Source organism: Gorilla gorilla, chromosome 3 (genome assembly GCF_029281585.2).
Source record: "Gorilla gorilla gorilla isolate KB3781 chromosome 3, NHGRI_mGorGor1-v2.1_pri, whole genome shotgun sequence".
In the NCBI taxonomy this organism is placed as follows: Eukaryota; Metazoa; Chordata; class Mammalia; order Primates; family Hominidae; genus Gorilla; species Gorilla gorilla.
The window spans coordinates 18,687,079-18,705,100 of NC_073227.2; the positions used below are offsets into that span (position 1 = coordinate 18,687,079).

Sequence of the window (18,022 nt, forward strand, 5' to 3'; positions counted from 1 at the left end):
CTTTTTGTAGAAGACTCTCATGTTGAGAGACATTTATGATTGCATCAGTTAGGATGGGCTGGGTTACACTACAGTAATAAAAAATCTCCCAAATCTCAGTAGCTTAGAAAGACAAAGGTTTCTTTTCATTTACACTAGATCTCCATCAGGGATTGGTTGAGTACTCCTTGCTATCTTTAGCCCAGAAACCAGACTTACCAAGCAGACACCAACTGATGTGTGGTCAGTTGTCAAGGCAGAGGGAAGAAGAGCTTGGCTTAACAGAGCACTGATTCTTAAGACTTCCGACCAGAAGTGCAAATGACTTCCACTCTCACTTAACTAGCCAAAGCAAGTCACATGCCCTCTCATAATTGCAAAGAACAGAGGAGTGCCATCCTACCATGTGCTTTGGAGAACTGGACATATTTTCTAGATGGTAACAGCTATTGTTACTATTCATTCTAGAAGTCTTCCAGTATACTGTGATGTCCAGAAACATCATGAACAACAGAACTCAGGGAAGGCTGAGCTTATGTGGATATTCAGCATGGATTTTTTTTTTCCTGTTCTTGGACAGAGCCCAACATTCTTGCTTTATGTTGAAGGAGTGTGTTAGTGACAGGTCTCTTGGGGTTCACTTGTTCTCTCTTCACAAAATCTGGATGGCACTAGGTAGTACTAGATAGATGGTAAGGCCCATTGGAAGAAAAGTAGTCTATTTTGCTCTCCTTTTGTATACTGAGATTCTACTTCAATGACTGGCACAATATTTACTGAATTAATGACTATTTGGTAAGTATATCTTTTTTTTTTTTTTTGAGATGGAGTCTTGCACTGTTGCCCAGACTGGAGTGCAGTGATGTGCTTTTGGCTCACTGCAACCTCTGCCTCCTAGGTTCAAGTGATTCTCCTGCCTCAGTCTTCCGAGTAGCTGGGATTACAGGCGTCCGCCACCACACCCAGCTAATTGTTTTGTATTTTTAGTAGAGGTGGGGTTTCACTATATTGGCCAGGCTGGTCTCGAACTCCTGACCTCGTGATCTGCCCACCTTGGTCTCCCAAAGTGCTGGGATTATAGGCATGAACCACCGCACCCGGCCGCAAGTATATTTTATCTTACTAATAAGGGGATGACAGCCCTGAAAATTTATCTTTCCAGTTTATCCAGGAACCCTGTAAAGAAAAATGTAAATGGTTCATTTATTTAGCAAATAAGCAGGTTGAGAACATTGTTACATCAACATCTGCCACTGGAATTTCTCTTGGGGAGAAACCATTTTTATTAAGAAAAATAAAATTCCAGAGCTTGCCTTGGAGACCTTACTTCCCAGACCTAAGGCAGAGTTTACTCCTTATTCAGAACAGCATAAGGAGAACAGCATTAGGAGAACAGCATAGCTCCCAGGAATTTTTCTTTTCTTCAACTTTCACTTTAAGTTCTGGGGTACATGTGCAGGATGTGCAGGTTTGTTACATAGGTAAACGTGTACCATGGTGGTTTGCTGCACAGATCATCCCATCACCTAGGTGTTAAGCCCAGCATCCATTAACTATTCTTCTTGCTGCTCTCCCTACCCCCATTGACAGACCCCAGTGTTTATTGTTCCCCACCATGTGTCCATGTGTTCCCATTATTCAGCTCCCACTTACAAGTGAGAACATGCAGTGTTTCGTTTTCGTTCCTGTGTTAGTTTGCTGAGGATAATGGCTTCCAGCTCCATTCATGTCCGTGCAAAGGACATGATCTCATTTCTTTTTATGGCTGCATAGTATTCCATGTGTACATGTACCACATTTTTTTTATGCAGCCTATCATTGATGGGCATTTGGGTCGATTCCATGTCTTTGCTATTGTGAAGAGTTCTGCAGTGAACATATGCATGCACGTATCTTTATAATAGGATAATTTATATTCCTTTGGGTACATACCCAGTAATGGGATTGCTGGGTCAAATGACATTTCTGCCTCTAGGTCTTTGAGGAATCGCCACATTGTCTTCCACAATGGTTGAATTAATTTACACGCCCACCAACAGTGTAAAAGTGTTCCTATTCCTCCGCGATCTCACCAGCATCTGTTCTTTTTTGACTTTTTAATAATAGCCATTCTGACTGCCGTGAAATGGTATCTCATTGTGGTTTTGATTTGCATTTCTGTAATAATTAATGATGTTGAGCTTTTTTTCATGTTTGTTGGCTAAGTGTATATCTTCTTTTGAGAAGTGTCTTTTCTCGTCCTTTGCCCACTTTTTAATAAGGTTGTTTTCTTCTTGTAAATTTGTTTAAGTTCCTTGTAGATTCTGGATGATAGACCTTTGTCAGATGGATAGATCAGAAAAAATTTTTCCCCTTCTGTAGGTTGTCTGTTCACACTGATGATAATTTCTTTTGCTGTGCAGAAGCTCATTAGTTTAATTAGATCCCATTTTTCAATTTTTGCTTTCGTTGCAATTGCTTTTGGCATTTTCGTCATGAAATCTTTGCCTGTGCCTCTGTCCTGAATGGTATTGCCTAGATTTTCTTCTAGAGTTTTTATAGTTTTGGATCCCAGGAATTTGAGGTTAGGAAAACTTGAGAGAAAAGTTCAGAGTAGAGAAAGCACCCTAAGGTGAAAGGTGTTCCAGATAAATTTCCAGAAGTTAGGTGGTCACAGACTTTTAAGAATGAGCAATATAATAAATTGTTTTTTCACTGTTTCTGTGACTCTTTAGGAAAAGTCTGATACATACAATGTAGTGATTGTAGCTATGTTGGAAGCTGCCAGGTTTTACCCAATATGCGTTCTCTTTTTTCTCAATGGAACCCCACTTTTAGCTAGATATATGGACACCATGGGCCTTTAAGCCTCTTTTAGAAATACTCTGTGAAACGTTGCTAGACAACCCACCAAAACATATAATTAGTTTAAGGTTGCAGTAGTAGCCCAGTCTGGTAGTTGTTACCCTAAATCTGTCTCTCCTCTTTTTTCCTTAATTATGACCTTCCTACAATTTCTTACTGGGCACATAGCTGCTCAGAAAGAAAGACTGGGCAGGGCTGGGTGACTCATACCTGTAATCCCAACAGTTTGGGAGGCTGAGGCAGGCGGATCACTTGAGGCCAGGAGTTCGAGACGAGACTGGCCAACATGATGAAACCCCGACTCTACTAAAAATACGAAAATTAGCCGGGCATGGTGGTGCATGCCTGTAATCCCAGCTACCCGGGAGGCTGAGGCAGGAGAATTTCTTGAACCCAGGAGGTGGAGGTCCAAGCAATTCTCCTGCCTCAGCCTCCCAAGTAGCTGGGATTACAGGTGGGCACCACCACACCAGGCTAATTTTTGTATTTTTGGTAGAGGCGGGGATTCACCGTGTTGGCCAGGCTGTTCTTGAACTCCTGACCTCAAGTGATCTGCCTGTCTTGGCCTCCCAAAGTGCTAGGATTACAGGCTTGAGTCACCACACCCGGCCTAGAAAATCTTAATAACAGAAAAATATAAGAAAAAGAATGCTATGCCCAAAATATGTCAAATATGTTATCTTTAGTTAAGACTGAGTACATAAGTGACAGGGCCCCATGCAAAATGAATATGTGGAGTTCCTTTTTCAAAATATCATTAATCTTGTAAAGACATAGAGCATTAAACCAACCATGATGTCCCTGTAAGTGTGGGGACTTGTGTGACTGCACAGATCACATGCCCTTGAAGCCAGCCCTGTCTTCAGTTAAGTCTTCTTATTGGAAAGCCAACTGCATTACTTTCCTGTGGCTGCTATAACAAATTACCACAAAGGTGGTGGCTTTAAACAACACACATTTATTATCTTATAGATCTGGAGGCCAGAAGTCAAAATGAGCTAAAATCAAGGCGTTAGCGTAGTTGGCTCCTTCTGCAGGCTCTAGGGATGAGCCCATTCCTTGTGCCTTCCAGGTTCCCAAGGGAGCTGGCGTTCCTTGTCTCCTGGCTCCACATTGCATAGCCTTTTTTCCTTTGCTTTCTTTGTCACATTGCCTTCTCTCTGACTCTGACTCCTGTACTCCTCTGTGTTAGTCCATTCTTGCATTGCTGTAAGGGAATACCTGAGGCTGGGTAATTTGTAAAGAAAATAGGTTTATTTGGCTCATAGTTCTGTAGGCTGTACAGGAAGCATGGCACCAGCATCTGCTTCTGGTGAGGCCTCAGGAAGTTTCCAATCATGGTGGAAGGCAAAGGGGAGTCAGCATGTCACATGGCAAGAGCTGGGGCAAGAGAGAGAGGAAGAGGTGCCAGGTTCCTTTAAACAATCAGATCTCATGTGAACTAACAGAGTGAGAACTCACTCATCACGGAGAGGATGGCACTAAACCATTGCTGAGGGATCTGCTCCCATGATCCAGTACGTCCCACCAGGCCCCACCTCCAGCATTGGGGATTACATTTCAACATGAGATTTGGAGGAGACACACATCCAAACTATATCACTCTTTTATGAAAACCCTCGTGATGACCTTAGACCCACGTGGATAATGCAGATAATCTCCCCATTTTGACATCCTTAGCTTGATTACATCTGCAAAGTTCTTTTTGCTACATAAAATTCCAGAGATTAGGGCATGGAACTCTTTGGAGGGTCATTGTTCAGCCTGCTATACCAATAGAACCCTCTTTTTAAATGCCCAACGTGCTTTTGCTTACCAAAGCAGCCAAGACAGATAGCGCCATGAAATCATAGAGTTGGAAAGTACTTTAACTTCTCTAGACACGGGAAATTTCCGACTGAATAGCTCATGGTCATACAAACTATAAACTTGTTTCTAAAATGGAACTTTTTTTTCTGCCCACCCCACTAGTCCGGTCAACACTTGTGAATGCCCTATATCGGGATGTGTTTCAAAGATCTATTTATTTATGCAAGGCAGAAACTTAAGAGTCATCTTAAATTATTTCCTCTCCCTCATGTGCCACTTCCATTCTCACCCCTACTTCTGACGAATCACCAAGTAGTATGTATAACCTCAAAAAATTTCTGTGATCTGTTTCATCCCACCGTTGTCAAGTTTAGGTCTTCATTATCTCTTCTACCAGTAGCCCTGCCTCTATTATCTCTCCATTCCAATACATCTTCTAAAGATCTGTAATGGAATATTCCTTACAGCACTGACTAAACACCAGAAAATTGGAAATACCTTAAATATCCAGAAATAGAGAACCATACTCATGGTATAGTCATAAAATGGAATCTCACACAGCACAGAAATGAATTAGATTATGCACCTCAAAACAGATATCAAAAATATGATGTTGAGTCAAAAGCAGGTTGCAGAATATGCATGCATTATAATTATAATTTTTTTGTTTTTTTTTGTTCTCAAAGAAAGTTTTTATTTTTTATTTTCTGCATGTATGATAATTATATATAGGTTGATAGATACAATTATATATTGTTTGTTGTATTATATAATGTGTATGTATAATTAGAGTACTATTTTATGTGTTCAACTTTATACACATATATGTATATGTCTGTAATCACATACATGTATGTATATGTCTGTAATCACATATATGTATGTGATTATATATGTATGTGATATATACTTAAATAAGAGTACTATTTTCCTGTAATCCCAGCACTTTGGGAGACCGAGGTGGGTGGATCATCTGTGGTCAGGAGTTCGAGACCAGCCTGGCCAACATGGTGAAACCCCGCCTCTACTAAAAATACAAAAATTAGCTGGGCGTGGTAGCATGCGCCTGTAGTCCCAGCTACTCGGGAGGCTGAGGCAGGAGAATTGCTTGAACCTGGGAAGCAGGGGTTGCAGTGAACTGAGATTGTGCCACTGCACTCCAGCCTGGGGGACAGAGCGAGACTCTGTCTCAAGTACTATTTTACATTTCGCTATATGCACACATATCACATGTATATACTTATGTGTGTATGAAATTAACCACATAAAATAGTACTCTAAGGATAATACATATGTAGTAAAATACACAAATATTCATCAAAATGGTCATCACAAAATTCAGCATTGTGGTGTTCTCTAGGAAAGAAGGAGGACAATGTGGCCTAGCAGAAAGACAGAGGTGACTTTAAGTGTATCTTCATGTTTCTGTTTTATTTTGGAAGAAAAGGAGGAGATTTAAAGCAATATGGTAAGACATTCATATTATCTAAAGCTGGATAAAGACTATGTGGATAATTGTTAAATGCTGTGACGATATTTTGAAATGCCTTATAGTCAAAAAGGGAATAGAGTGCCTCAAGAAGCCTGAAATCCACATGCAGACTTTCAGGGATCTCTCAACATAAGTAGTGACTCCACCAAATCAACCCAAAGCAAAGCTTGCCAGTCATCGGGCGCTGCTATGTACCCTAATCTCCCATTGGCTTTTGATGTTCTCATTATATTATGCAGAAGTCAAGCAAGGATCACCAGACATTTGAGGAAACACTCCCATTTGAAAGCCAGAGAACAAATGACCTCAGATGAAAAAGAAATCCTAAGTGGCATCCTCAGAAAGATTAGAGAATACAATGCATTCATAAAGTGCAAGATTCTATAGTAAAGGGACAACCAGAAGACAATGAGATAAAGAGTCATGGAAAGTATGTACATTTTGGAAGATAAAGTCAAAGAAATCTTCCAGAAAGTAAATAGAAATGGAAGAAAGGTAGAAAATATGAGAGAAGAGACTGAATGATGGAGAAGATCAATCCAGAAGTTTCAATACCTGAATAATAATACAGTCATGATGATGATGATAGAAACAGATAGTGTAAAAAAAAAGAACAAAAAGATAACAAAAACAAAGTCCAGAATTGAAGAGCGTGAATCTCTGCATTGAAAGGCTGCATTTATTGCACAGAACAATAAATATGTATATATCCATGTCTAGATACAGCATCACAAATGATAAAGACAAACTCTCTAACAGTTTACTTATAAAGGAAAGAGAAACAGGCATCAGAATTTTCACCCACACTGAGCTAAGAAGACAACAGAGCTCTTCATTCAAAGGTTTGGAGAAATATTATTTTCAACCTAGAATAACCCACTGACCTAGTGTGATGAATGAAAAAGACATTTTCAGGCTGTAAGGCTTCAGAAAGCTTACCTCCTACACTACTATTTCTTAGTAAATTATTTGAGATATTTTCTGGCAAAAATAAAGTAAGTAAATAAGCCAAGGGATTCTAGTATCCAGGATTTTAATACAGGAAAGAGAAAAGGCATGAGGGAAAATCATAGGATGACCCCTGGGGAGCAGGTATAGATACCCATGCCGACGACCACTGGAGGAAGAACATGTCTGCTGGTAATTTGCCGGTTGTGAGAGAACAAGGAGAGCCTTTTAGAATACTCTATTTAATAAAGACTTTGGAAAAATTTGAAAATATATTTCTGTTTAGTAATTAAGAAAAACCTGTATGTGGAAACTCCCCATGAAAATTAGAAATTCAACAATAGTTTCATATGCTTATGTTTGTTTATTTATTTATTTTTCGAGACAGAGTCTCGCTCTTGTCACCCAGGCTGGAATGCAATGGCGTGATCTCAACTCACTGCAACCTCCGCCTCCCGAGTTCAAGCGATTCTCCTGCCTCAGCCTCCAGAGTAGCTGGGACTACAGGTGCCTGCCACCATACCTGGCTAATTTTTTGTATTTTTAGTGGAGACTGGGTTTCACCGTGTTGGCCAGGCTGGTCTCGAACTCCTGCCCTCAGATGATCTGTCCACCTCGGCCTCCCAAAGTGCTGGGATTACAGGCCTGAGCCACTGCACCCGGCCAGTTTCACATGCTTATAATCAAAATAATGTAACTACTTTGACTTCCACTTTTATAATCCACATAATGAAAAAAGAGGCAATGATTCACTTATGCTAAAGAGCAGAATATGCATGTTCAGCCTTGAAGATGTAAAAGTAGAGAATACAGAGGCAAGAGATGGAAGGGAAGAGGACTGAAGGAAAGGCACTGGGCGGAGGATTATCTTACAAAGCCAGGAGCAAAAGATGCTGTGTCTATAATGAAAAAAAGAAGTTAAAGTTTGAATATCTTATTTCAACTTGCAAAGGCAACCAAAAGAGAAAAACAAAGAGAAATAATTGTACAAAATAATTTCATGGAGGGGAAGTGATGATTCACATAAAAGAAGCAATTCTTTGTCTATTATAGCAGAATGGAGAATTTCTAAAATTGATAAATCAAAAAAGAACATAAGAAAAAGATAGAGATAAGAAAAAGTGGTTTCTTATCTCTAGTTTTCATGACTTTATTTCTAAATGATCAAAAAGAATTTCATGCAGAGGTATTTGCAAACACTTCTCTGCAAATAAAACACTCTTGGTGTAGATAGTCTTTACTTCCAAAAACCTCAAAGCCAAATTGGATAAAATGATAATATAGGATATAATTTCTCTTTGTATTTTTTAATTGCTGGAGAAATCTTGATCTGCTACATTTGAATTTGGATCACATACCTGGAACTCCGGTAGCTAGAAAAGTTCACCTTGATGCTTGAAAATGCTGTAAATTGTCATTTTTTAACTTCCATTTTCTTGCACCAGTAATATCTTTGCCATTTCATTTTGTCTGTTAGTCAGTATGGATATTCATTAAAAATAATTCTAAAGAAGTAGTTCAAAACTCCATGCTGATCAACATGATGGTGGGGAGTAAATAGCACACCAGGTTAAGTGTCTGATTCTGCATATGCTTGTCTAATCACCACGAACCATGATACGCATGCAGAGCACCCAAAGCTTTTTTTTTTTTTTTTTTTTGAGATGGTGTTTCACTTTTGTTGCCCAGTCTGGAGTGCAGTGGCGCCATCTCGGCTCACTGTAACCTCTGCCTCCCAGGTTCAAGCAATTCTCCTGCCTCAGCCTCCCAAGTAGCTAGGATTACAGGTGCCTGCCACCACACTCGGCTAATTTTTTGTATTTTTAGTAGAGTCGAGGTTTCATCGTATTGGCCAGGCTGGTCTCGAACTCCTGACCTTAGGTGATCCACCCGCCTCAGTCTCCCAAAGTGTTGGGATTACAGGCATGAGCCACCACAGCCGGCCTCAAAGCTCTTTTAAAGACAGCAAGAGGAGAAGATACATCACTCTTTACTCTGAGATTCAAATAAAAATCATGAGAGCATCCCACTTCTAGTAGGAGATGCAATGGCCATCACTTTTTTTCTGGGAATTTTTGAAGGGATTGGGTTGGGAGAGATAGAGTAATTCTTTTTCTTCTATAGACTTCTCACTCCAAGTTTTTGCTTCTGCTAAATTATTTGAATTTGCAAGCCATCCAAAACATGCTGTTTTTTTTTTTTTTTTTTCTTTTTTTTTTTGATGCGGAGTCTCACTGTGTCACCCAGACTGGAGTGCAGCGGTGTGGTCTCTGCTCACTGCAACCTCTGCTTCCCAGGTTCAAGCAATTCTCCCGCCTCAGCCTCCCGAGCAGCTGGGACTACAGGCACGTGCCACCACACCCAGCTAATTTTTGTATTTTTAGTACAGACAGGGTTTCACTATGTTGGCCAGGCTTGTCTCGGACTCCTGACCTTGTGATCCACCCTCCTCAGCCTCCCAAAGTACTGCGATTATAGGCGTGAGCCACTGTGCCCGGCTGTGCTGTTCATTTTTCATACCATGTTAGCTCATGCTTTGCCTACTCCCATCCTTTTCATTCCCAAACAGTACTTCATCAGATCATGGTGAGTTTGGCTGTGAATAATATAAAACACAAAATAGCAGTGTATTTTCCTCTTAAGTACATTAAGTTAGGGGTAAGGAAGGCAAGTGGGTATGGCAGCTCCATGATGAGGAAGACCCCAGGCTCCTTCTGCCTTGTTGCTTCACCATCCTCAGGAAGTGACCTGCACTTCATGGTCCATGATGGCTGTTCCAGCTCCACCTCCAGCTCCAGCCATGGCCCCTCATCCCTTTATTCCAGTCAATAGAATGGGGAAACGAGCAAAGAATTGCATGCCTTTTCCGATAAGGGCATTTTTGGATGCCATATGTACTCTAGATCTACTCATTTCCCATTGACTAGAACATGGTCACATGATCACACTGAGCTACAAGAAAGACTAGACAATTCAGTTTCTCTCTCTTTCTTTTTTCTTTGTTTTTCTTTCTTTGTTTTTTTTTTTTTTTTTTTTTTTGGACGGAGTCTTTGCTCTGTAGCACTCTACCCTGGGCAACAGAGTGAGACTCCCTCTCAAAAAAAAAAAAAAAAAAGATTTTCTATATCAGTGGGGAAATCTTCTTTTTTTCTTTTTTATTTTTTGAGACGGAGTCTTGCTTTGTCACCCAGGCTGGAGTGCAGTGGCACGATCTCTGCTTACTGCAACCTCTGCCTCCAAGGGGGAAATCTTTTTGAAAAATCTAGGTCCCCACGCAGCTGAAGAAATTGCTTAGCTTCTCATATGGTATGGATTTGGGCTCTGCCTTCATACTGGGAGGTATAAAGTGTGGGGAGTTAGAAACCACGGTCTTTAGAGCAGGGCTACCACACTGCACAAGTCCAGGGGCTACCATTCATATGGGATGACAGGCATCACGTGGCAGAGCTGGGACTAATTTCTAGGTTTATCAAGTATGCTTTAGGACTTAGAAGCAAGGCAGTCTCCCTGTATTTTCGTGTCCACATCTCTAGAATGGAAAATAATCGTAGCTATTTTGCAAAGCCTTTGTATGAGTTGAAATGAATGGTTTCACTTCTAATGAATAGAAAACTCCACATTGGTTTAAACACTAAGGAAATGTATAGTCTCATCTCTCATGAGGTTCAGTGGAAAGGGAAACCTCAGGGTTGGTTAATCAGACACTTCAGACCACCATCAAAGTATAGCTCCTCTTGTCTGTGCTTGCCACCTTCTATGGTGGGACACTATTGTCCTCTGGCTAATGGCAGCAGCCCAGCCCTCCAGACAGTGCAACCCTCAAAAGGAAAAGAGCCTGACTTTGCCTGTGTGTAGTGAGAAACTTTCTGGAAGCTTGAGATTTTTCTTCCTGTGCCTCTCTTTTTTTTTTTTTTTTGAGACAAGTCTCACTTTGTCACCCAGGCTGGACTGCAACGGCACCATCTCGGCTCACTGCAACCTCTGCCTCCCAGGTTCAAGTGATTCTCCTAACTCAGTCTCCCGAGTAGCTGGGACCACAGGCATGCACCACCATGCCCAGCTAATTTTTGTATTTTTAATGGAGATGGGGTTTTACCATCTTGGCCAGGCTGGTCGCAGACTCCTGACCTCAGGTGATCCACCCACCTCAGCCTCCCAAAGTGCTGGGATTACAGGCGTGAGCCACCGCACCTGGCCTCTTTCTGTCTCTTTATAAAGAATGACAGCCTATGGTGGTGCTTCAGTCAGGCCCAGAACTGGCACCATGTGCTGATGACCTGTGCAGTCACATGGATCCCGTGCTTAGAAGGATCTTGCACTTGGTTTAATGCTGCCGTCACTATCTTGACCTTCTTAATACCTTTTGAGCACAGGGCCCCCATTTTTATTTTGCACTGGACCTTGCAAATTCTATAGCTGGTCCTCGTCTGGACTTGCCCTTTGGGCCTGAGGATTGAGCCACCCTTTGAAGAACATGACTCCATGAGGATACCTGAGAGGGTACCTGACTACAATGACAGCCATTTTCCTACACCTGTTGTGAGAATGGACATGGTCAGTTTCAACACAAGTTAGTTGACTAAAAGTTCAATGTTCAAGGGAGTCACTAGAGTGGGAGCATTGGGCAATTGAAAGGACTCACAAGACCCCAGAGGGTGTGCTCATTTAGAGCTTTAATAAAGGTAAAAGATGGTAGAGCAGGAGAAGGAAAGTGCAGAGAACTTGGAAACGTCCAGAAGCTTTACCTTTATTATTATTTTACTTTAGATTGTGGACCACCAGAAGCTTTACTATTATTATTATTATTATTTTACTTTATCTTTAGATTGTGAACCACCAGTCTGTGTGAGGTGCCTTGGTCTCAGGGTCAGTAAAATTTTCATTGAATATTTCCCCTGTGAGTCTAGAGAACCTAGCTAGAGGGTGGTGGTGTTTCTAAAGACAAAGCTCTCTTAATTGTTCATATTTGGCCATGTGCAGGTGAGGAGCCGTAATCACAAAATCCAAATCAGGAATAATAAAGTCCACTTCCCAGGTATTCCATGAAAAGTAAAGAAAGATGACACAGCATCTCACTTATTGATTAAATAAGGTGATTAAGCTATTGATACATAACAGGTCCTCAATATGTGGGATTTTAATTTATTAAATATGAATAATACTTATTTTTGACATATGAATTTCAATTTTAACTACCATTTTAAATCTGATCATTTTCGTTACAGGGATTTGGATAATATTTTGAAACTGAAGTTTTTCCAAACTCTTAACGGTTATTTATTTATTTATTTATTTTGAGACGGAGTCTCGCTCTGTCACCCAGGCTGGAGTGCAGTGGCGCGATTTTAGCTCACTGCAAGCTCCGCCTCCCGGGTTCACGCCATTCTCCTGCCTCAGCCTCCCAAGTAGCTGGGACTACAGGCGCCCGCCAACACGCCCGGCTAATTTTTTGTGTTTTTAGTAAAGACGGGGTTTCACCATGTTAGCCAGGATGGTCTCAATCTCCTGACCTCGTGATCCGCCCGTCTCGGCCTCCCAAAGTGCTGGGATTACAGGCATGAGCCACCGCGCCCGGCCTCTTAAAGGTTACTCTTTAAAAATGTAGGCTATGTTGCCAAAAGACAGAAGAAAAAAAATGAGCAGGCCAGGCGCTGTGACTCAGGCCTGTAATCCCAGTGCTTTGGGAGGCCAGGGCGGACGGATCATTTGAGGTCAGGAGTTCAAGACCAGCCTGGCCAACATGGTGAAACCCTGTCTCTATTAAATACAAAAAAAAAAAAAAAAAAAAAAAAAATGAGCCGGGCATGGTGGTGGGCTCCTGTAATCCCAGCTACTCGGGAGGCTGAGGCATGAGAATAGCTTGAACTCAGGAGGCAGAGGTCGCGGTGAACCAGGGTCACACCACTGCACTCCAGCCTGAGTGAAAGAGTGAGACCCTGCTTCAAAAAAAAAAAAAGTTTCAGGTTTTTTTTCTTTTTAATGGAAGATATAATGGGGAATTTGAGTTGTGTATATGTTTAGAAAGGGACTCGAGTAAAAAATGGTAATTGCTTGCAAATATGAGAGACTGCAGAAATGTGTTGACTGCTAGTAAATTAGTAGTAAATTGAGTTTTATAGATAACATCATTTTGGATGGGTGCATTATAAGGCTTGGTAATAAAGAATGACATTTTTAAAAATAACCAATTAAGATAATGTTCCAAGGTACGCCATTACATAGTTTTACACATTTGCAATTCTATTAACAGAATTTTCTAGTTTACTCTTCCTCTCACACAATACCAGAGTATGTTTCATGTTGTACAATCATTTTCTCTCTTATGTATCCCCAAATCATTTGTCCTTTCTCAAACATATCCCCATACCACCTTTAACAAATTTTAATTATTTAGTGTATTCTTATATAACTAATTTTTTAAAAAGTCATCGACATTTTTTAAAAAGTCACAGTACAGAGTTGTTTTTACAAACGTAGACTAATTCTACATGCATCTTTCTGTAAGGTTCTTTAATCACTCAACATTCTATAATGTATATTCCAATAGGAAAATTGATGCAGCCCCAAAGCTTTTTTTTTTTTTTTTTTTTTTTTGAGACGGAGTTTTGCTCTTGTTGCCCAGTCTGGAGTGCAGTGGTGCAATCTCGGCTCACCACAACCTCCTTCTCCCGGGTTCAAGTGATTCTTCTGCCTCAGCCTCCCTAGTAGCTGGGATTACAGGCATGTGCCACCATGCCCAGCTAATTTTGTATTTTTAGTAGAGACGGGGGTTTCTCCATGTTGGTCAGGCTGGTCCCGAACTCCCAACCTCAGATGATCTGCCCGCCTTGGCCTCCCAAAGTGCTGAGATCACAGGCGTGAGCTACCGCCCCCGGCCCCCAAAGCATTTTTTTAAACAGTTACATAATATTCCACAGCAAGGGTATATTCATGTTAATTTAACCATTGGTTTGTTAACAATTTTTTTATTTTTTTGTCTTATCACTTGGTGAATGATGCTTCAATAAACACACTTTACCAATATACTCCCTACTTCAGTAAATATGCTTTTAATTCTATAGGATTTAATTAAACAAAAGGATACATATTTTTTTATTTTAAAAGAGTTTGCCAGATTAATTTTCACAAAGTTGCAGTAATTTTAGTGTTCATTGTTTTGAAAACATTATGGAACCTACTGTCTTGCCCTCCCATCATTCCCCAACTATCACTGGGTTCAACAAGTCTTTTGAACGTTTTTCCATGTATTGAGGGAAAAACATGTTAACCCACTGTTAAACTCGGCATTTCCCCGATTATTATGGAGTTGAGTTTATTTCATAGGTCTGTGAGCATCAGGATTTCCTCTTCGGTAAAATGACTATTTTTATCCTTTGACTATTTTTCAACTGGGTTATTTGTCCTTATATTACGAATGTATGGGAGTTATTTATGTATAATATGTAGGAATCCTTTATTGGATGTATGTGCTTCCAGTATTTTTTGCAGCCCGTTCTTTGTCTTCTGACTTCATGTACTGCCGCCTGTCAAATTGTAAATATTTGCATAGTAAAATGTTTCTTTATTTCCTTTCATTTTTTTGAGTTTCCTGTCTTGCTTAAGAAGTCCCCCCAACACACATACCGCTGCCACCAATGCCAGAGGCATATAAACATTGTCCTAGATCTTCTACCTTGTTTTTGTTATATTTTTATATTTAAACATTTAATTGTCATGGACATTATTTTTGTATAGTCAAAAGGAAAGCTCTACCTCCCCAGCTGCTGCTCCCATTTGATAAGCTGTTGTTCTAGAAATGTTTATTTAAACAAACCACCCTTCTCACACCTGTAATCCCAGCACTTTGGGAGGCCAGGGCAGGCAGATCACTTGAGGTCAGGAGTTCGAGACCAGCCTGGCCAACATGGTGAAACCCCGTCTCTACTAAAAATACAAAAATTAGCCGGGCATGCTGGTACATGCCTATAATCCCAGCTACTTGGGAGGCTGAGGCAGGAGAATCGTTTGAACCCGGGAGGCAGAGGTTGCAGTGAGCTGAGATCATGCCACTGCATTCCAGCCTGGGTGACAAAGTGAGACTCTGTCAAAAAAAAAAAAAAAAAAAAAAAAGAAAGAAAGAAAAGAAAAGTATTGTCTATATGAAATTTTGGTCTATTTTCCTCTCTTTGACCATTACCATTAAATACTTTAATTTTATTCAAGTAAAAGCAGAATCATATATTTGACATGAGAACTAAGTATTTCACATCGTTAAATTAGTTTGAATTAGGTATGCTTTTTATTGTGTATCAGGAATAACTTACTTTCTTTAACATTTATTTGTCTTTACATTTATTTGAATAACTATGTAATGAGTATCTGTTTCCTACATTTGGTAATATAGGTATACATTAATAATACCAGTAACTGGATTCTTGATCTAATCTCTAATTTATGTTGAACTGTCCCTGTTATATAGTGTTTCCATAATAACTTCAGGCATTTTAGTCAAACCTTACACTTTCATCAATTGTAAAAATTAAGATGTTAATTAAGATGTTACATTAGTTGTAAAAATTAAGATTAAACATTACAGACGAAACAACACTTGGTTCACTTAAAGTCATGCTGTTGTGAGAGGTCCTTGGAGAGCTACTGCTTCCATTTCAATTCAGACTCCTTTGGCCAAAGTAACAACCTGGTAAGCAGCTCTACCTGGAAAATTAGTCTTGAAGTACTGTTTGTAAATTACACTGACAGTACTGAAGTCATTTATGTAGACCAGCAAAATTGTTTACCACATTAGTGAAGTCACAGCCTGCAGTCTTCAGAACTTCACCCATTTTTGTAAGAGCTTGTTTAGCTTCTTTGGCTACCTCTCCTGCCACAAGCTGTGTATTTGAAGAGTCCATGACTAGCTGTCCTGAAATGTAAATGGTCCTGTTGACTAACACACCTTGGCCATATGGCCCAAGGACCCTGGGGGCTTTTGCAGTCCTGATCACCTTTTTAATCAAGGATGACATAGCTAACCCTTCTCTTGAGGCCTCTCTGGGAGAAGAAGCCACCACACCACCCCTGCTTGCTTCTCACCTGAGTTGATATTATTTTCTAAAAATGTCTGATAGGATTCATTTTGGTCCAGAGCTTTTTTTTTTGTGAAAAATCTTCTTATTTCTCTTAAAGATGAAGGGCCATTCAGATTTTCTATTTCCTCTTGTATTGACCTTCGTCTGTAAAGTTATCTTTGTCAGCTTCACTGGAATAAAAGTGCTTCTGATATTTCTTTAATATCCCTTCAACGTCTGTAGTATCTGTTGTGTTGTCTTTTATTTTTTATTATTGGTTAGTGTGTTCTTATGGTTTGATTATTTTAGCTAGCTGTTTCTTAATTTTCTTAATTGTTTTAAAGAACCAACTTTTAAGCCATAAATGCTTACACTGAGTCTTTGTATTTCAAGGGCAGCTGCATTCCTCAAATTTTGGTAAATGGCATTTCATTATCATTCATTATGAAATATTAATTCTTTTGCTTTCTTCTTTGACCATGTAATTAAAAATGTGTTACTTTCAAATATTTTAAGATTGTTCTAAATATCTTATTGTTATTATTTTTTATTTAATTATTTTTTAAAATGCATATATTGGCCAGGCATGGTGGCTCATGCCTGTAATCCTAGCACTTTGGGAGGCCAAGGCAGGCGGATTGCCCAAGCTCAGGAGTTTGAGACCAGCCTGGGCAATATGGAAAAACCCCATCTCTAATAAAATACAAAAAAATTAGCCTGGCGTGATGGCACATACCTGCAGTCCCAGCTACTTGGGAGGCTGAGAATCACTTGAACCTGGGAGGTGGAGATAGCAGTGAGCCAAGATCGCACCACCACACTACAGCCTGGGTGACAGAGCAAGACTCTGTCTCATTAAAAAAAAAAATATATATATATATATATATATATATATTTTTTTTTTTTTTTTTGGCTCACAGAATATAACCTTTATAATTTTCAGTTCCTTAACATTTATTGCGATATGTTTTAGGCCCCAGGAGATGGCTCTTCTTGCATATTCTATGTGGACTAGGAAAAGAATGTGTATCTATACTTGTTTTGTGTTGTTTTGTGAACTAGTCTGTAAATGACAATTAAGTCTAGTTGGTTGATAGTGGTGTTAAAATTTTCTATATATCCTTATTCATTTTTATTTGCTTACTTTATCAGTTTCTGTGAGTTGTGTGTTAAAATTTCCAAATATACTTAGTTTTCCCTTTCAGTGCTCTCAGTTTTTGCTTCTGAATATGTATTTATTTAAATAGTATTCTATTCATATTCTGTGGTTTCAATGGCTTATCTCTCCATGAAATTAACTATATTTCTCCTGGTAGTTTTTTTTTTTTTCAGCATCCCATATTATCTCTCTCTCCCTTGAGTTTTCCCTTTTTTTTTTCTGTTTTGTAGCATTTTAAAACATGTCTTGGCCAGGCACTGTGGCTCACACCTGTAATCCCAGCACTTTGGGAGGCTGAGGCAGGTGAATCACCTGAGGTCAGTAGTTCGAGACTAGCCTGGCCAACATGGTGAAACCCTGTCTGTACTAAAAATACAAAAATTAGCCGGGTGTGGTAGCAGGCGGCTGTAATCCCAGCTACTTGGGAGGGTGAGGCAGGAGAATCGCTTGAACCCAAGAGGCAGAGGTTGCAGTGAGCCAAGATGGAACCACTGCACTCCAGCCTGGGCAACAGAGCAAGACTCCGTCTCAAAAACAAAAAACAAACAAACAGACAAACATGTCTTTCCCATTAGAAGCTTTCCTTCAAGCTTCTCGGCATTCACATTTAAGAGTGAGGCACGAACATGTGAATCGAAACTTGTACGTGCATGGATGAGCTCCACTGCAGCACGAGACAGTGGGAATCTGCTCTTTCATGAAGAAGTCTATTCTTTGATGTCCTTTAGGAAGGATCAGCATTTG

The 18,022-nt window shown here is 40.0% G+C and overlaps 1 long non-coding RNA gene and 1 pseudogene across 2 annotated transcripts in view; one reads left to right on the top strand and one right to left on the bottom strand.

The window, feature by feature from the left end:
• LOC129532851 (uncharacterized) overlaps positions 1-18,022 on the top strand; it is a 40,431-nt gene that overhangs the window by 6,309 nt on the left and 16,100 nt on the right. The gene's annotated exons all lie outside the window — the stretch shown is intronic.
• Positions 15,675-16,110, bottom strand: LOC134758294 (2-iminobutanoate/2-iminopropanoate deaminase-like; annotated as a pseudogene).